Here is a 22,077-nt window from a genome sequence, read left to right as displayed (position 1 = left end):
TAAAACGAAAGAGAATGATCTGTCATTTTTACTTGTCAAATTTAATAGTTTCATAGATGATACTATTTAACCTGTCAAGAGTGGAATGAAATGATTACTCAATTCCATGGTGGATAGGCATTTGAAATTAAACATTTCTCAAAAGCAATCTGACAAAAAAATCATAGATTCATAGAATCAAAGCCTTAATATGACAATCTTACTGTTTTTAGCCTCCTCTAAATAACAAGGCAAATATTAATGTACAATAAAATCTTTGTCTATACAGTGTTAATTTGGTGAAAAAGTGGAAAACAAAACAAATATTTAGAGAAATTTTGAGGAGTCTACATGTTTAGAAAATTATGTGTTATTGCAATCACATCCATAAAGCCCTTATATTTACTTTGGAAAGTGTTTGGTATATGGCCACCTGGTATGGCACTCAAGGTGTGGCCCTGTCCACAGTCTCCTGCTAGAGGATTACTCCTGTAAGAGGACTGTCCAAGAAGAGATTTCGAGGATTCTGTATTATTAGTGGTCAAGTTCAGTACCACTGACCACATATCTCTCTGCCACATTACTTTCCCCCAAAGTCATGTCTGATTGAACGCTGCAAGAGTATCTGATTGATAATCTATGAGCCAGCCGCCTACTGACGGGGGAGCATAAGTCTCATTGAGTGTGAATGAAAGAGTCATCAGCTAGTTTCTAGAGAAGATATACAGGAGCTAAGGCCTACTGTTAAAATTGTTTGCTCAATGAAAAAAAAGTGGTTTATGTTTGTAATAATCTTGCTACTTACTCATGGTCATATATTTGACTTAAAAATACCTCAAATGGAGTTTTGCTTTTATATTTATACAATGTAACAATGCAAGCTGCCAGAAAAAAAAAATAGTACAAAGGTAATTTACTTGCTTGTGAAATCAAAGCTGCAACATCTGCTTGCTTCACCTGCTGAGGAGATTACTCCAGCTTGTACTTTATGGTTAACAAGACTGAACACTTTGAAACACACATCTCTAGTCACCCAACCTGTAAATGAAATACATCAGCAATGCAATTATTGCATTGTGCTCTTTTCACAGCTATAAATACATATAAAAGAGTTTCAGTGCTGAGCAACAAAAACTATAATTTATGTTTTACTGTTAGTACCTCAAACTTCACAATGTAAACTAGTGTTCTGAATTTGCAAATAGGTTCCACGGCTGCTATGATGAGGTGACTTCGGGATTAAGAAAGGAAATCAGACTACGAAGCAATGATATTCTATGGAAACTCTCTCTTTCATAACGTGTTTCTTTCTCTTGTGTTTTGCACACCTTTAATAGAATGACCATATAATTTTCTACAGTATAAAATTTTTGGATTACATAGCAATTTTTTAATAAGCATTTTGGAAAACAGATAAACAAAAACCACAATAGTAGTCAATTCTAAGAACATCCACTAGAAAGAGTCATTATTAACAATTTAAGAAATATAAGAGGGCTGGCCCCGTAGCTTAGCGGTTAAGTGCGCGCGCTCCGCTGCTGGCGACCAGGGTTCGGATCCCAGGCGCGCACCGATGCACTGCTTCTCTGGCCATGCTGAGGCTGCGTCCCACATACAGCGACTGGAGGGATGTGCAGCTATGACATGCAACTATCTACTGGGGCTTTGGGGGAAAAATAAATAAATAAAATTAAAAAAAAAAAAGAAATATGAGAAAAATTTATATATTTATATATATCATTATATATATAGTTGTATATATATACACAATTGTAGATGTATGTTCAATGCAGAAAATATTGAAAAGACAAAATATCTAAGATAAAAAGCAAACATAACTTCCATACAACCAGCGAAAGTCAAGGACTTTAACATTTTGACAACTTTTTCAATTCAGGGTTTCTACTTTTCTTTAGGATTTTCCTAAATAATTACAGTCATGCACTCATAATGATGTTTCTGTCAACACATATATGATGGTGGTCCCATAAGATTAGTACTATATAGCCTAGGTGTGTAGTAGGCTATACCATGTAGGACACCTTGATGTTTGCATGGCAATGAAATCACTTAATGACACATTTCTCAGAACCCTGTTGTTAAGCAACACATGAATGTATTTAGATTATAGGTTCATATTTTCTTTCGCTTCCTCTTTTCTTTCTCTTTCTTTCTCATTAACCTTGCCACATCCTTGCTTGACCTTTTCAAAATAAATAATCCTGCTGGGTTATTTATCAAATTTCTTTTCATCTAACAATAATTTCTATTTGTTAATGTTCTTTAGGGTTGCATTATTATTATGTACTTATATATTGAGCTACTTAGCTCTTTAATGCTTTTGAATTGATAATAAAAGCATTTACAATTTTAATATTTTCAAGATATTACCCTATGTTTCTGTTTTGTATGTTTGATTTTTCTTCCTTGCATTTCCAAATCCCTGACGCATTTAAACACGTAGTAAGTCTCTAAATCATTGTCTAAAAGTGGAATTTTATAGAATTAAAATAAATTACCTTGCAAAGCATTTAGTAGACTTGGGGTTAAAAATATTATTCTCAGACCTAGCTGTAGAATAGAATTTCCTGTTTGGGGGAAAAAATCTAACATACCAGATACTTGGGCTCTATCCTTAGATTCTGATTTAGTTGCTTTGTATGAAGCTGAAACATAGATTTTTTATGTTCTCTAAGTGGTTCTAATATACAATCAGAATTGAGGACTATTCAGTTTAGGGATACAGACTGAAATCAGCATTTAGACAAAATGATTTGGGAAATTAAGGCCTGAAAGTATAAACAAGTTGTTACTACAAATTTTAATTTGCTTTCTGACCTATGATTTATTTAAGCAACTGTTTTCTTAATTTTCCAATTTTATAAATTTAAAATCAGAATAAAAAATGATTCACATTAATTATAGAGTACTCTGAAAATATTCAAAAGCATCCATTGTCCCTGGACATGGGCAACAATTTATATCAAGTTCTTGTAACTCATTTTGCCAACTGTCTTTTATTTTCAGAATTTTACCACATGTTATGCCAAATGCCAAAAACAGTCCTACCCCTCTTTTCCTTAACCTAATTTGTCATAGGATGGGTCTCTTAGAAATAAGGAGGAAAATATCAGTAACCAACTAAACAATCAACACTCATTCAATAAAGCAGCTATTCTTTATCCTGGCTGGACATATAATTCAACTTTTAACAAAATAAAGATCCTAGGGCTATAGACTCAGAGATTCTGGATCATTGGATCTAGGTTAAGGTCCTGCTGTCTATATTTTTTTAAAAGCCCCAACAGAGATTTTGATTTGCATCCAAAGAGAAGAGCCACAGTAGTTAAGGAATAAAAGTACTGATTTATTATGGCTAATTCAAATCACGAGCTCCTATTACAGCAGGTGGGCATTGGAGGAAGGCCAACTGCATTCTTTTCTTTTTATAAGGTGTATAAAATTGCTCTCTTTCAATTGATAAAACACGTGAATACATCATTTGCATATTTTGAATCTCACATTAGCTTTATATATTTTCTATTTACCAAAATTTGTCAAAGACTGTGATGAATTGGCAATTTGTCCAGATTTTCTAGTTATTAATAATTTTGTTGCTATTATTAATGTTATCATTTTGTTTTTTGAGACTTTTTAGATATTAGGTATTTTAGTTGAAAGTTGAGGGGTGTTTTCATTGGTTATTGTCCATTTATCATCTTTAGTTGCAATCTCATTTCTCAGCCATTTCTTTAGCCTTAAAAATGATTTTTTATATGAATACCTAATATATAAAGCAAATATTAACAGACCTAGAGGGAGAAATAGACGGAAATACAATAATAGTAGGGGACTTTAAAACCCTGCTTTTATCAATACGTAGATCATCTAGACCAAAATCCAATAGGAAAACATTAGCCTTAAGTGAAACATTAGACCAGATGGACTTAACAGACATTTACAGAACATTCCATCCAAAAGCAACAGAATACATTCTTCTCAAGAGCACATGGAATATTCTCCAGGATAGATCATATGTTAGGCCAAAAAATAAATCTAAATAAATTTAAGAAGATTGAAATCATATCCAGCATCTTTTCCAAGCACAATATTATGAAACTAGAAATCAATTATAAGGATAAAACCGATATATTCACAAATATGTGGAGATTATACAACACACTACTGAATAACTGATGGGTCCAGGAAGAAATCGAAAGAAAAATAAAAAAAATACCTTGAAACAAATGAAAATAAAAATACGACACACCAAAACTTACAAAATGTAGCAAAAGCAGTTCTAAGAGGAAAGTTCATAGTGATAAATGTCTAAATCAAGAAACAAGAAAGATCTCACATAAACAACCTAACTTTACACCTCAAGGAACTAGCAAAAGAAGAAAACATGGAGCTCAAACTTAGTAGAAGGAAGGAAATAACAAAGATCAAAGTGGAAATGTAAAAGAGAGGCTACAGAAACAATGAAAAAAACAAATTAAGAGCTCGTTCTTTTGAAAAGATAAAAAAAATGAGAAACCTTTAGGTAGATTCACCAAGAAAAAAAAAAACACAGAGAAGACTAAAGTAAAATCAAATAAGAAGATATTACAACTGATACCACAGAAATACCAAACAATCATAAGTGATTACTATGAATAATTGTTTCTATGCCAACAACTTGGAAAACCTGGAAGAAATGCATAAATTCATAGAAACATACCACCTAACAAGACTGCACCACGAAGAAATAGAAAATCTGAGCAGACCAATTATTAGGAAGTTAATTAAATTAGTAATCAGAATTCTCCCAACAAACAAAACTTCAAGACCAGACAACTTCACTGGTGAATGCTACCAAACATTTGAAGAATTAATGCCAATCCTTCCCAAACTCTTCCAAAAAATAGATGAGAGACTATGTAAAATCTCATTTTATAAGGCCAGTATTACCCTGATCCCCAAATCAGAAAAGGACGCTGCAAGAAAAGAAAACTAAAGGCCAATATCCTGATGAACATAGATGCAAAAATCCTCAACAAAATGTTACCGAAACAAAGTCAACAATACATTAAAAGGATCATACACCATTATCAAGTAGAATTTATTTTAAGGATGTAAGGATGGTTCAACATCCACAAATCAATCTATGTGCTACACTATATTAACAAAATGAAGGATAAAAATCATATGATCATCTCAATAGATGCAGAAAAAGCATTTGACAAAATTCAATATCTATTCATGATAAAAACTCTCAACAACATGGGTATAAAAGAAACATCACTCAATATAATAAAGGCCATATATGACAAGTCCACAGCTAACTTCATACTCAATGATGAAAAGCAAAAAGCTTTTCCTCTAAGATCAGGAATAAGATAAGGATGCCACTTGCCACTTCTATTCAACACAGTGTTGGAAGTCGTAGCCAGAGCAATTAGGTAAGGAAATTCTTCCAAATCAGAAAAGAAGTAAAACTGTCACTGTTTGCACATGTCATGATATTATACGTAGAAAACCCTAAAGACTCCACCAAAAAACTATTAGGACTAATAAGTGAATTTAGCAAAGTTGCAGGATACAAAATCAATATACAAAAAAATATTCCATGTCTATACACTAATAACAAACTATCAGAAAGAGAAATTAATAAAACAATCCCATTTACAATTGCATTGAAAAGAATTTAAAAACTAGGAATAAATTTAACCAAGGAGGTGCAAAACCAGTATACTGAAAACTTGAAGACACTGATGAAAGAAATTGAAGAAGACACAAATATATGGAAAGATATTCTGTGCTCATGGGTGAGAAGAATTAATATTGTTAAAATATCCATACTACCTAAAGCCATCTACAGATTCAATGCAATCCTTATCAAAATTCCAATGGCATTTTTCACAAAAATAGAACAAACACTTCTAAAATTTATATAGAACCACAAAAAACCCTGAGGAGCCAAGAAATCTTGAGAAAAAGGAACAAAGCTGGAGGCATCATGCCTCCTGATTTCAAATATTATTGTAAAGCTATATTCATTAAAACAGTGTGGCACTGGCATAAAAACAGACACATAGATCAATAGAACAGAATAGAGAGCCTGGAAATAAATGTATGTATATTTGGTCAACTAATTTATAACAAAGGAGCCAAGAATAGACAATGAGGAAAGCACAGTCTCACCAATAAATGGTGCTGGGAAAATTGCATACAAAAGAATGAAACTAGACCACTATCTTACACCATAGACAAAAATTAACTTAAAATGGAATAAGGACCTGAATATAAGATTTAAAACCATAAAACTCCTAGAAAAGGAACATAGGCAGTAAGTTCCATGACATCAATATTGGCAATGATTTTTGGATTTAACACCAAAAGCAAAGAAGACAACAAAAGTAAAAATAAACAAATGGGACTGTACCAAACTAAAAAGCTTTTGCATAACAAAAAGAGCCATCAACAAAATAAAAAGGCAACCTACAGAATGGGAGAAAATATTTGCAAATCATATCTCTGAGAAGGGGTTAATGTCCAAAATATATAAAGAACTCATAAAACTCAATAGCAAAAAACCAATCCAATTAAACAATGGGCAGAGAATCTGAATAGACATTTTCCTAAAGATGACACACAGATGCCCAAAAGGGACATGAAAAGGTGCTCAACATTATTAATCATCAGAGAAATGCAAATCAAAACCACAATGAAATATCACCTCATACCTGTTAGAATGTCTATTATCAAAAAAATGAGAAATAAGTTTTAGCGAGAATGTGGAGAAAAGGGAACATTTGTGCACTGTTGGCAGGAATGTAAATTGGAGCAGCCACTATGGAAAACAGTACATAGATTCCTCAAAAATTAAAAATAGAACTACCATATGATCCAGCAATTGTACTTCTGAGTATTTATCCCAAGGAAACAAAAACACTAACTTGAAAAGATATCTACACTCCCATATTCATTGCAGCATTATTTATGATGCTCGAGACATAGAAGCAACCTATATGTCCATTAATGGATTAATGGATAAAGAAAATGTGGAATGGAATACTACTCAGCCATAAAAAAGAATGAAATCTTGCCATTTATGACAACATGAATAGACTTTAAGGGCATTATACTAAGTGAAAGTCGGACAGAAAAAGACAAATACTGTATGATCTCACTTAAATGTGTAATCTAAAAAACAAAAACAAAAAATGACTCACAGGGTAGAGAATGATTGGTGATTGTGGTGGTTGCCAGAGGCAGGGGGTGGTGAGTGATGGAAATAGGTGAAGGTGTTCTAAAGGTACAAACTTCCAGTTATGAAACAAATAAGTCATGAAGATGTACAGTATGGTGACTACAGCTAAAAACACTGTATTAGATCTTTGAAAGTTGCTAAGAGAGTAAACCTTAAAAGTTCTTATCGTTAGAAAAAGAGTTTTGCAACTATGTGTGGTGATGGATGCTAACTATACTCATTGTGGTGATCATTTCACAATACAGTAGTCCCCCTTTATTTGTGATTTTGCTTTCAATTGTATCAGTTACCCGTGGTCAACCACAGTCAGAAAATATCAAATGGAGAAGTCCAGAAATAAACAATTCATAAATTTTAAATTACATGCCATCTGAGTAGCATGATGAAATCTTGTGCTGTCCTGCTCCCTCCTGCCCAGGATGTGAATCATCCATTTGTCCAGCATATACACAATGGACACACCGCCCACTCCTTAGTCATTTAGTAATCATCTCAGTTATCAGAGAGACTGTCATGGCATCACAGTGTTTATGTTCAAGTAACCCTTATTTTACTTAATAATGGTCCCAAAGTGCAAGACGGGTGATGCCAGCAATTCAGCCATGCCAATCAGAAGCTGTAAAGTGACAAGATGAAAGTTCTCAACTTTCATCTCAATAAGGACACAAAAAATCATATGCTGAGATTTTTAAGATCTATGATAACAATGATTCTTCTATCTATGAAATTGTGAAAAAGAAAAAAATTCACGCTAGTTTTGCTGTCACACTTCAAACCACAAAAGTTATGGCCATAGTTCATGAAAAGTTCTTAGTATAGGAAAGAACCATAGTACATACGGGGTTTGGTACTATCCATGGTTTCAGGCATCCACTGGGGGTCTTTGAATGGCTCCCCTGCAGATAAGGGGGAACTACTACCTATGCAAATACTGAATCATTATGTTGTACCCCTGATACTAATATAATGTTGTATGTCAATTATATCTCAATAAAAATTTTAAAAATGATTTTTTGCTGTCAACTTTGATGATATACTTATAGATGTACAAAATATGTTTTGAAAGTCCTATCAAAATTATATAGTAAGAGGTTGCGATTCAAGATGATGTCTAGGACGATCTTGAACGCACCACCTTCCATGGACATACTGAGCCTACAGCTACATATGGAAGAATTTTCTCCAAAAAAACCTAAAGGCTGGCTCAGTGACAACTACACATCAGGCAAACAAAAAGAAAGCCACATTGATGTGGGAAGGAGAGGCTGGGATACAATCTCACCATAAACCCCACCCCCAGTGCAGAGACCTACAATCAGGAAGAAACTCAAATCCTAAAACTTCTCCCTGAGGAGTGAAAAGTTTGAACCCCACATAAAGTACCCCAAGTTTTAGGACCTAAACCTGAGAGACAAGTCCCCAAAACTTATAGCTTTGAAGACCAATGGGGCTCATGTCCATGAGACCCACAAGACTGTAGTGATCTGAAAAAGAGCTCTTAAAGAGCTCACATGCTCAAAGACGCCAGCTGCAGGGCCCAGCTCAAAGGCCTGGTCAGGCTCAGACTCTAAGTGAGAGGCTCATCTGCTTATATTAAAGCATTGGCCTGAGGGACAGGCACCTGATTTAAACCACACGTCTAAGAGCTTGCTGGAACACTCTCTGAGGAGAGAAACTGGTGATTGCCACCTTTGTGCTCTTCCTCTGCCTTGCTCTAGCCAATGGTTGCCATCTCTCTTTTTTCTTTTATTTCTTTATCTTTTTCCAATAGGTGCCATCTTTATGCTCCCCCTCTGCCTCACTATAGCCACAGGCACCACCTTTATGCTCTCCGATTGCCATGCTCCAGAGCACCAGTGTCTCACAGAAGTGAGCTTTTACACAAGTCTAATGCCCTAATTTTTGCAGCTACCTCCTAGGGGATATCCCTTGATAGCCTGGCTTCGGAAGCCAGGGGAGCTTTTGTTCCTGGAGCCCATGAGACTATAACAATCAGAGAGACAGTTGTTAGTAGGCCACCAACCCCAGGGCACTGCACAGACAGCTAACTAAAATGCATCACCAGTCTTTCTTTAAAAGAGGTCAAGTTGCTTGTCCAGGAGTTTTGGCCTGAGGGCCAGGCTTCAGGCTTGGCACACACCTAGGAGCCTACAGAGTTACTCTCATGGAGTATAGGCTGGTGAATGCCATCACTGCATTCTCCCTTTGCCTCACAATAGCTCACTGGCATCTCCTAGAAAAGAGCTTATACACTCAACTGGAGCCCCAGTTTTTGTGACAGATTTCCAGGAGACAACTCCAGATCACCTGGCTCTGGTGGCCAGCAGGGCTTAGCTTGTGGTCCCAAAAAACCACATATACTTTAAAAGCTGCTGCTTTTAGGTCTGGCTTCCAATCTGCCTGAATCTAGGTGCTGAGAGAAATCCTCTCCTTTGGGTCACTGACAGGTCTTGGCATACCCTCAACTACTGTGAGCTATTAAAAATATAATAAGTTGCTAGGACAATCACAAAGGTTTGAGAGACAACCAATAGCCAGGGCAGAGTTGAACAACAAGCTTTATCTCCTACACAAAGCCACTCTTTCAAGTCTAGGAGATGTGATTGTTTCATATAATGCATAGAAGCCAACACAGAGAGCCAAGCAAAATGAAGAAACAAAGGAATATGTTTCAAACAAAAGAATAAGATAAAATCTCAATGAAAATCTTAATGAAATGGAGATAAGTAATTTCCCTGATAAAGAGTTCAAAGAAATGGTAATAAAGACACTCCCCAAACTCAGGAGAAGAATGGATGAACACAGTGAGAACTTCAAAATGGAGATAGAAAATATAAGAAAGTACCAAACAGAAGTCACAGAGCTGAAGAATATCATAATTGAACTGAAACATACACTAGAGGGGTTCAACAGCTGAACAAGTGAAGCGGAAGAAAGGATCAGTGAAGGCAAGGACAAAGCAGTGGAAGTCACCCATTCAGAGCGGCAAAAAGAAAAAAGAATTTTATAAAGGGAAAGTAGCTTAAGGGATTTATGGTACAATATCAAGCAGACTAACATTTGCATTATAGGGGTCAGCCCCTCTCACTCTTTTATTCAACATAGTATTGGAAGTCCTAGCAAGAGCAATTAGGCAAGGAAAAATAATAAATGTCTTCCGAATCAGAAAGGAAGACGTAAAGCTGTCACTATTTGCAGATGACATGATTTTATATATAGAGAACCCTAAAGACTCCACCAAAAACCTGTTAGAGCTAATAACTAATTCAGTAAAGTTGCAAGATACAAAATCAATCTACAAAATCTGTTGCATTTCAGTACACTAATAACAAACTATCAAAAAGAGAAATTAAGAAAACAATCCCATTTACAATTTCGTCAAAAAGAATAAAGTACCTATGAATAAATTTAACCAAAGAGGTGAAATACCTCTACACTGAACATTACAAGACATCAATGAAATAAATTGAAGATGACACAAATAATGGAAAGAGATTCCAAGCTCATGGATTGGAAGAATTAATATTGCTAAAATGTCCATACTACCCAAAGCAATCTACAGGTTCAATGCAATCCTTATCAAAATTCCAATGACATTTTTCAAGGAAATAGAGTAAATAATCCTAAAATTTATATGGAAACAAGAGGCCTTCAATAGCCAAAGCAATCTTGAAAAGAAAAATAAAGCTGGAGGCATCATGCTTTCTGATATCAAAGTATACCACAAAGTTATAGTAATTAAAACAGTATGATATTGGCATAAAAACAGACACATAGATCAATGGAGCAGAACAGAAAGCCAAGAAACAAACTCAAGCATATACGGTCAATTAATTTATAACAAAGGAGCCAAGAATATACAGTGGGGAAAGGACAGTCTCTTCAATAAGTGATGCTGGGAAAACTGCATAGAAAAGAATGAAACTGGACCACTATCTTACACTATATATAGAAATTAACTCAAAATGGATTAAAGACTTGAACATAAGACCTGAAGCTATACAACTTTTAGAAGAAAACATAGGCTGTAAGCTCTTTGACATAGGTCTTGGAGATGACTTTTTGAATCTGACATCAAAAGCAAAAGCAGCAAAAGCAAAAATAAAAAAGTGGGACTATATCAAACTAAAAGGCTTCTGCACAACAAATGAAACCATCAACAAAATGAAAGGGCAACCAATTGAATGAGAGAAAATATTTCCAAATCCTATATCTGATTAGGGGTTAATATCCAAAATACATAAAGAACTCATAAAACTAATAGGAAAAAAAAAACCCCAACAATTTGATTTAAAAAATGGGCAGAGGATCTGAATAGATATTTTTCCAAAAAAGTCATACAGATGGCCAACAGGTACATGAAAAGGTGCTCAATATCCCTAATCATCAGGGAACTGCAAATCAAAACCACAATGAGATATCACCTCACACCTGTTAGATTAGCTATAATCAAAAAGACAAGAATTAATAAGCGTTGGCAAGGATGTGGAGAGAAGGGAACTCTTGTCCACTTTTGGTGGGAATGTAAATTTGTGTAGCCACTATGGGAAAGAGTGGTACAAAAGTACCTCAACAAATTAAAAATAAAACTACCATGTGATCCAGCAATGCCACTTCTGGGTATTTATATGAAGAAAACAAAAACACCGTATCTATACTCCCATGTTCACTGCAGCATTATTTACGTTAGTCAAGACATGGAAGCAACCTAGGTGTCCATCGATGGATGAATGGATAAAGAACATGTGGCATATATACACAACGGAATAGTACTCAGCCATAAAAAAGAATGAAATCTTGCCATTTGCAACAACATGGATGGATCTCCAGGGCATTATGCTACGTGAACTAAGTCAGACAAAGACAAATACTGCATAGTCTCACCTATATGTGGAATGTAAAAAATCAAAATTGAAAGAAAAGCAAAAAAAAAAAAAAAAACCCGAAAGAACTCCAAGCTTATAGATACAGAGAATAGATTGGAAGTTTCCAGAGGTGGGGGTGGGGACTGGAAAAATGGATGGAGGGGGTCAAAAGGTACACACTTCCAATTATAAAATAAATGAGTCACAAAAATATAATGTACAGTATGGTGAATATAGTTAATAATACTGTACTGACTATTTAAAAGTTGCTAAGAAAATAGATCTGAAAAGCTCTCATCATAAGAGAAATAAATTTTTGTCACTATGCAAGGTGACAGATGTTAACTAGACTTATTGTGGTGATCGTTTCTACAATGTATACAAATATCAAATCACTATGTTGTACACCTGAAATTAATATAATGTTGTTATATGTCAACTATACCACAATAATAAAAAATCATATAGTAAGATCCTGAATAAAATATTGCTTCAAAATATAGGGTATCAATTGTCTTTCAGATTGAAACTGAATGTTCTCTCTCCTTTCCCACATTGCATAAGGTTAATATATTACAGTGTTCATCCTTACAGCTGAGGTAATTTACTAACACCACCCTTACTATGAGTTAAAATTTTATTCAGGTAAATTGGGTATTTGTTTTGCTATCTAAAATATTGTTTTGAAAATGATTTACCCTATGCCTAGCCCAAAATGCAGCTCTGGTTTTTATTTGCTTTGGAATTACTCAGATTATATCTATCAGGTTTAAAATCTTGGGAGTAAAACTTATTTTGAGAATGCATAGTACAGAGGCAATAATTTGTTGTAAAAGTAAGTTTTAACATAAAGAACAATCACCTCTTAATTCCACATATATGAAATCTGTTAGAATTTCCCCAAACACAAATACAAAGCATCAATGAATGGGAAATAATGCATGGAAAAGTATGTGCATGTATGCACATGTATTTTTTTTTAGCATTCTCAAACGGATTATATTTCCAATAGGATTATAAATCTAACATTTTATTTATCCTGAGTACAATAATGATTTTACTAATATTTATTATGAAATTTTTCATTTCTCTATGTAATATAACCCTTTGCCAGTTAACACCATTAGATCACTTTATTTTTGAAATAATAAAATTAAAGAATTTCTGGAAGCCCTGAGAATGGAGTTTTAGTAAATACCCTGAATATGCTGACAATGTTAGTTTAAGCTATTAAAAAGCCTTGTGAGGTTGTATTAAAATTGGAATATTTGGCCTGCTTCATTAGCAAAAAGGAAGCAAATCTATATTTTAATAAATGAATTGCTTTAGGGACAAATCTTTGAACTTTATGCAGTAGAGAAAAATAAAATAGTACCAATATTGTTTCTTGACTAATTTAATGAACATACTTTACCACCTACATTAATGTGGAAAATATCAAAGACCTATAGCAATACATTTTCTCTTACTTTCCCAATCAATCTTCTCCCTAACCTCCTACCTCCCTATCCTTCTTTTTTCTCCCTTTTAAAAAATGTTCAGTGAATGTAGTGCTTGTCAAAGGCCATGGATTGACAGTTAAGAAGATTAAACAGTTTATTCCTTTGTCAGGATTATGTGACAGTGGGAAAGAATGAACCATTCAGCTCTCTTACAGTCCTTCATCCCATTCTATGAGACTGAAAACAAAAATCAGAGTTTCATTCTGTTCTTACTGGTTTTTTCAATCTTTGAATCAAATATGGCATGTCATTCTTGACTTAAATTTCAGAAAACTCCCAGATATGCCATGAATATTTATTATTATATCATGGATTTAAATATTATAATAGAAAAAATTAATATACTCTGCTATCTAGGGAAACATCATATACTACTACTATTTTCCCCAAATATCTTAAATGTAGGAAAGTTTAACACATGAGTCCACTAGAACTAATTAGTTAACCAATATGTGAACAAATGGACGGGTCATAAGTGAACATATATACACATATTCATAAATATGTATATTTTTATTCACATATATAGAAAAACAAACAAAAACAAAATAAAATGGGGCGAGAACTGATCCACTGTCAGAACACACACTACATTATAGCAATACATTATCCCAAGGCATGGAAATTTATTTGGGAGTCTTTAATTTTAGTTTTCTCTGCCATAGCCCATCAGCAGATGCCAAGTGAGTATTAATGAAGGAAAAGCTCTTTTACTTGATACCATGTGATATAGTCCAAATTGATGGTTTATAACTAATGGCTCAGACTCTTTAAATAAAGATAAATTAGTTTATCAAGTACCAGAAGTAGTAAGAAAGACGTCATAAAATTTTTCCATTCCATTTTGTCAAGGACCAACTATTAAGGGTCTGAAAGTTGATACTATTTACAAGCTAACAAGTTGACCTTTTTCAGAATGCTGGCAGAAGACCAGCAGAAGACTCCCTGATGGTCAGAAACAAAGGGCTTGATTACTCATGGAAATAGCAGTAGCTAGAGGAGAAGTAAGAGACAAGGCAAATGAAACTGGAATGGAAGAAAAGTCATAAAATAAGGCAGTATTAAGTTGGTCACACTTGTGGGCAATGGGGGCTCAATACTTCTGGTATCTTTACAGGAGAATAAAGAATGCCTTTTAGAATTGTCTCTCTGATCAAGTGATATCACCAAGATGGCAATATACTATGTCCCTGACTTCACTCTCCCTCACAAGAAGAACAACTAATGACTAATCATGAACAAGACCCTACTGAGTAAAGCCTAGAACAAAGCACCCCTCTGTACCCCAGAGACGGAGATAGTCTCCATTATAAGGATAAAAGGAGCAGCTGCATGCTGATCACATTGCCCCTCCCCCAGGCCAGTGCAGCACTGCACTTAGAGGCTTCCCCTGAGCCTACAGCTCCTCCAGTGAGACAAGAGAGCCCAAGGTGGACACTAAGGTCCCTCAGCATTGTTGGTTGTTTCTTAGGAGTCCCCACTCTGGTCTTGTCTCACAAGGATTGTGAGGAAATATGCAGGACTTGACCACTGGGAATCAGACCGGGAATCAGATTACGAAGGAGAAGTGGGGAGGGGCTTGCAACAACCAGTGCTCAGATCCTGGCAGACTGAGTTCCTACCTGAAGCACCCAAGTAAAAATCCCAACCAGCAGCTTTGCTCAACTGCAGAGCCAAGACTGTGATCACTCTGACCAGGGAACCCAGCGGGCACAGGTCTGCCCGTTTTCAGACCTCAAATGAAGAGCATTGCTGGCATTGGAGTCTGGTCTGCCCATACCACATGCCCCCCACCTCCAACCGCCAGGCAGGGGAGCTGAGTCATAGCCCCCTCCACTGCTGAGTGTAGGTTCCCACCTTGACCAACCAGAAAGCCTGACTGCAACACCTGGGAGGCTGCTTGGAGCCTGATCTCTTGCTCTGCCCAAGCATGGAAGCTAACTTATTGCACCATAACTGCTGAGTGTAGCTCCTGGCCCACCAGAGCAAGAAGCCTTCCCAGCAGCACTCAGCAGAGAACCTGGCCAGTAGCTCTGCCCATCTGCATAAACAAGCTGGTGACCTAGTCTGGTCAGAGACTTTCAGGCGTAGATCTGTCTGATTAAGTCCCAAAACAAAAGTCTTGTTGGCCTGAGGTCTGCTCTGCACATTCTGCCCCCAGGCAGGAAAGCTAATCCATAGTCCTGCCCACTGCTGAATACATCCTTCAACCATGCTAACCAGGAAACCTAACCAGAACTCCTGGGAATCTCAGTAGCCCATCCCACAGCCTCAGTTACAGCAACTCTTGAATGGAAAACCCTCTGGTAGCCCTACCCATCTGCAGAGCTAGCATGGTGGCCAGTCAGGCCAGGAAACTTGGTGTATAGTTCTGCCTAATTTGACCCCCAAACAAGAGCCTTGCCAGTCTTGGGGCTTCCATGGGGCCCCACCTGGTCAGGGAAACTAATTCATGGCCCCACCCACTGCTGAATACAGCCTTCAGCCCACTTGACAAGGAGACCTAACCAGAGCACACAAGAAGCTGCATAGCCCAGCCTACAACCCTGCTTACAGTAGGACTTGAACAGAGCACACAGCCTGTGGCTTTCCCTGTCTGCAGAGCAAAACCAATGGCCTTGTGTGGCCAGGAAATTACAAGTTCTAACATGATTCAGGTCCCCAGACAATGAGCATGCAGGCCTTAGGGCCTGTTCTGCTGCCCTACCAGGGCAAGAAAGCTAATTTATAGCCTTGCCTACCGATGAGTATAGTAACCCAGCTTGATCATCTAGGAAGCCTGACCAGAGAACCCAGGCAACTGCAAAACCCATCCTACAGCCTCACATGGGTGGGCAGGGCATCAAGCCAGCACTCCTATCCAACGGTTCTCAGCCAGCAGCACACCACCCCAAACCTCAGAGATCATGCAGTGGCCTTGCCCAAAAAATAGACCCTGATAGCAAGCCCCATCTGCCCAATGATGTTACCAGCTGACATGTCCAGAAGACCAAGATGAGTGAACTAGTAAAAGAAGACTGTCTCTGCAAGAGTGAACTTGTAAAGACTGGAAAAGAAAACGGCTTACTCAAATATGCAGAAACCAAGGTAAGGAATCAAGGATCATAAAAATAAGGTAAACATGACATCACCAAAGGAAAATAATAGATCTCCAATAACTGACTAAAAAAATGGAGATCTATGAACTGTCAGACAAAGAATTCAGAATAATTCTCTTAAAGTCGTTTAGTGAACTATAAGAACACACAGATAGAAAACCAAGCAAAATTAGGAAAACAATGCATGCACAAAACAAAAAGTTCAACAAAGAAATAGAAACCATAAAAAAAAAAGACAAAATCTAAGAGCTGAAGAACACGGTGACTGAACTGAAGATTCAACAGAGAGCTTCAACAAGAGACTCAACCATGCAGAAAAAAGAATCAATGACCTAGAAGACAGGGACTTTGAAACTATCCAAAGAAATAAAAAGAAAAAAAAATATATAAAAGAGTGAAGAAAGTTTAAAGAACTTAAGGGACACAATCAAAGGAAACAATATCCACATTATTGGAATTCAAGAGGGAGAATAGAAAGAGAAAGGGACAGAAAATATATTTAAAGCAATAATGGCTGAACTTCCCAAGCTTGGGAAGAGAAATGGACATCCAGATCCACAAGGCCCAAAGGACCCCATATATGTTAAACCTGAATAGGGCTACACTGAGATATGTTATAATTAAATTGTCAAATGTCAAAGAGAGAATTTTGAAAGCAGCAAGATAAAAGAGAGAAGTTACATACATGAGAACCCCCATGAAACTATGAGTGGATTTCTCAACAGAAACTTTTCAAGCCAGGAGAAAGTAGGATGATATATTCAAAATATCGAAAGAAAAACACTGTCAACCAAGAAGTCCAAACCCAGCAAAGCTGGCTTTCAGAAATGAAGAAGAGATAAAGACTTTCCCAAACAAACAAAATCTTAGGGAGTTCATTACCACTAGACCTGCCTGACAAGAAATGCTAAAGGGGGTTCTTGAGTAGAAGTAAACTGATGCTAAGTTACTTCATAAAAACATAATAAGGTAGGGTAAAATTCAACTGATAATGGTAAATATACTCAAAGTTAGATTCTGTAATATGGTAATGGTGGTACACAATTCACTTAAAACTCTACTTTATAAGTTAAAAAACAGTAAAAATAACCATAACTAGAATAATCTGTTATTGTATATACCACATAAAAACATGTAAACTGTAACATCAGTAACTTAAAATGTGAGGGGGTAGAGGGGTAAAAGTGTAAAGTTTAGGAATGCTATTAAAGTTAAGTTGCCATAACTTTAAAATAGAGTGTTATAATTCTAAGTTATTTTGTGTAAGCCACAGAGTAACCACAAGAGAAAATCCTGTAGCTATTACACATAAGAACATAACAAAAAGCAGAGCCTACTGATAAAAAAAGATATCAAAACATACAAAAAAGACAGCAGAATAAGAAGGAAGGAACAATGGATCTACAAAACATTTAGAAAACAATTAGCAAAATGGCAATACTAAGTCCTTACTTATCAATAATTTAAAGTGATATGTAAATGGATTAAAATCTTTGATGAAAAAACATACAATGGCTGAATGGATAAAAAAAGAAGATCCAACGATATGCTGCCTACAAGAGACTCATTTTAGCCTTAAAGACACATAAATACTGAGAGTAATGGGATGGGAAAAGATATTTCAAGGAATGATAAGCCAAAAAAAAAAAGCAGGGGTAGCTATACTTATATCAGACAAAATAGACTTTAAACTGAAAATGGCAAAAAGAGACAAAGAAGGTCATTATAATGATAAAGCGGCAATCTATCAAGAAGATATAACAACTGTAAATATTATGCAGATAGCAATGTAAGGAATCAGAGCACTTAAATATATAGAACAAAAACTAACAAAACTAAAAGGAGAAATAAACAGCAATATAATAATAATTAGGGACTTTAGTACCCCACTCTCAACAATGGATAGATCATTCAGACAAAGAATCACTAAGGAAACAGCAAATTTGACAATACTATAGAGCAAATGAACCTAACAGACATATACAGAAAATTCTATCTGACAACAGCAGAATACACATTCTTCTCAAGCACATGTGGAACATTTTCTAGGGTAAACCATATATTAGGTCACAAAACAAGTCTTAGTAAATTCAAAAAGACTGAAATCATACAAAGAATTTTCTCTGAACACAATGATATGAAACTAGAAATCTATATCAGGAGGAAAACTAGAAAACTCACAAATACATGGAAAGTAAATAACATTCTCCTGAAACAAATGGATCAAAGAAAAAATTAAAAGGGAAATAAAAAAGTATCTTGACACAATTGAAAATGGAAACACAACATACCAAAACCTTTGGGATGCCAAAAGCAGTCCTAAGAAAGAAGTTCAAAGCAGTAAATGCCTACACTGAGAAACAAGAATTAAAATAACCAAACTCTACACCTCAAGGAACTAGAAAAAGAAAACACACTAATACCAAAGTTAGCAGAAGGAAGGAAATAATAGAGATTAGAGCAGAAATAAATAAGAAAACAGGAAAACAATAGAAAAGATTAACAAAACTAAGAGTTGGTTCTTTGAAAACATAAACAAAATTGACAAACCTTAAGGTAGACTACCCAAGGAAAAAGGACAGAAGGCCAAAATCAACAAAATTATAAATGAAAGAAAAGACATTACAACTGCTGCCACAGAAAAGGCTACTATAACCAGCTATATGCACAAACTGCACAACACAGAAGAAATGGAAAAATTCTTAGAAACATACAACCTACCGTTACTGAATCAGAAAGAAATAGAAAATCTGAGCAGACTAATAACAAGTAAGGAGATTGAATCAGTAATAAAAAACCTCCCAATGAAGAAAAGTCCAGGACCAGACAGCTTCACTGGTGAATTTTAACAAACCCTTAAAGAAAAAAATGCCAAACCTTCTTAAATGCTTCCAAAAAACCAGAGGACGGAACACTTCCAAACTTATTTTACAAGGCCAGCATTACCCTAAGAATCCAGAAAAAGACACTACAAGAAAAGAATTCTATGACTATGTTAATACTGATTGGTTATAGTATTGGTTAATACTGATGGATATAGATGTAAAAATTCTCAATAAAATACTAGCAAATCAAATTCAGCAGCACATTAAACAAATCATTCACCATGATCAAGTGGGATTTATCCCTTGGATGAAATAATGGTTCATCACACGGAACTCAATAAATGTGTTACAACACACTAAAAGAGTAAAATAATCACATGATCATCTCAATAGATGCAGAAAACCACTTGACAATTTTCAACATCAGTTTATGAAAAATCTTTTAACAAATTAGGTATAGAAGGAATATACCTCAACATAATAAAGTCCATATATGACAAGCCAACAGCAACATCATACTCATTGGTGAAAGGTTAAAAGCTTTTCCTCTATGATTAAGAACAAGACAAAGATACCCACTCTCACAGCTTTTATTCAACATAGTACCGGAAGTCTTAAGCAGATCAATCAGGCAAGAAAAAGAAATAAAAATGCATCAGAATTGGAAAGGAAAAAGGAAAAAGTGTCTCTCTGCAGATGACATAATTTTACATATAGAAAATCCTGAAGACTCTGCCAAAAAACTGTTAGATCTAATCAACAAATACAGTAAAGTTTCAGGATACAAAATTAACATACAAAAATCAGTAGTGTTTTTATATGCTAACCACAAACTATTTGAAAAAAAAATAAATAAAAGGACCCCATTCACAATACCATCAAAAAGAAAATACTTAAGAATAAATTTAACCTAGGCAGTGAAAGATCTCTACACCAGAAACTGTAAGACATTGAGGGAAGAAACTGAAGAAGACACAAATAAACGAAAAGGTATTCCATGTTCATGGATTGGCAGAATTAACATTGTTAAAATGTCCATACTACCCAAAGCCATCTATGTATTCAATGCAATCCCTATGAAGATTTCAATAACATTTTTTACAGAAGTAGAAAAAACAATCTTAAAATTTCTATGGAACCACAAAAGACCTCAAATAGCCAACACAATCCTGAGAAAGAAGAAGAAAGTGGGAGGCATCATATTTCTTGATTTCAAGCTATATTATAAAGCTATGGTAATCAAAACAGCATGGTAGCAGCATAAAAACAGACACATAGGCCAATGGAAAAGAATTGAGAGCCCAGAAATAAACCCATGCATATACAGTCAACTAATATTTGACAAGGGTTGACAAGGGAGCCAAGAATACTCAATGGAGAAAATACAGTCTCTTCAATAAACGGTGCTGGGAAAATTGGGTTTTCACACATGAAAGAATAAAACTAGACCCCTATCTCACACCACTCAGAAAAATTAACTCAAAATGGATTAAAGATTTAAATGTAAGACTAGAAACCATAAAACTCTTAGAAGAAAACTGGAAAAAAGCTCCTTGATATGGGCCTTGGCAATGATTTTTGGTTATGACACCTAAAGTACAAGCAAAAATATCTAAAATAAACATTTGGGACTACAAAAATCTAAAAAACTTCTGCAGAGCAAAAGAAATGATCAACACAATGAAAGACAACATATCAACAGGAAAAATATTTGCAAATCATATATCTGATAAGGTGTTAATATCCAAAATATATAAAGAACTCATACAACTCAATAGCAAAAAGACAAATAATCCAATTAAAAAATGGACAAAAGACCTGAAGACACATTTCCAAAGAAGACATAAGGATGGCCAACAGGTACATGAGAAGATGGTCAACATCACTAATCATCAGGGAAACGCAAATCAAAACCACAATTCGATATCACTTCACACTTGTTAGAACGGCCATCATTAAAAATACAAGAAGTAAAAAATGCTGGAAAGGATATAGAGAAAAGGGAATGCTGTGTACTGTTGGTAGGATTGTAAATTGGTACCATCACTTACTATGGAAAACAGTATGGAAGTTCCTCAGAAAATGAGAAATAGAACTACTATATGATCCTGCAATTCCACTTCTGAATATATATCCAAAGATAACATAAACACTATGTGGAAGAGATATCTGTATCCTAAAGTTCATTGCAGCATTGTTTATAATAGCCAAGACATGTGAACAACCTAAGTGTCCATCATTAGATGAATGGACAAAGATAATGTGGTGTATATATACAATGAAATATTATTCAGCTATAAAAAGAAGGAAACACTGGGCCAGCCCTGGGGGCCTAGTGGTTAAGTTTGGTGCACTCTGCTGTGGCAGCCCGGGTTCAGTTTCCAGGCATGGACCTACACCACTCCTCAGTGGCCCTGCTGTGGTGGCAGCTACACACAAAAAAGAGGAAGATTGGCCACAGATGTTAGCTCAGGGCAAATCTTCCTCAAGAAAAAAGAGGAAGATGGGCAATGGATGCTAGCTCAGCGCAAATTTCCTCAGGAAAAAAAAAAAAAA

This window comes from Ceratotherium simum, chromosome 15 (genome assembly GCF_057802395.1).
Source record: "Ceratotherium simum simum isolate JZ-2026a chromosome 15, ASM5780239v1, whole genome shotgun sequence".
NCBI lineage: Eukaryota > Metazoa > Chordata > Mammalia > Perissodactyla > Rhinocerotidae > Ceratotherium > Ceratotherium simum.
The sequence above is the reverse complement of the archived record's forward strand: the minus strand, read 5'-3'. Positions refer to the sequence as shown.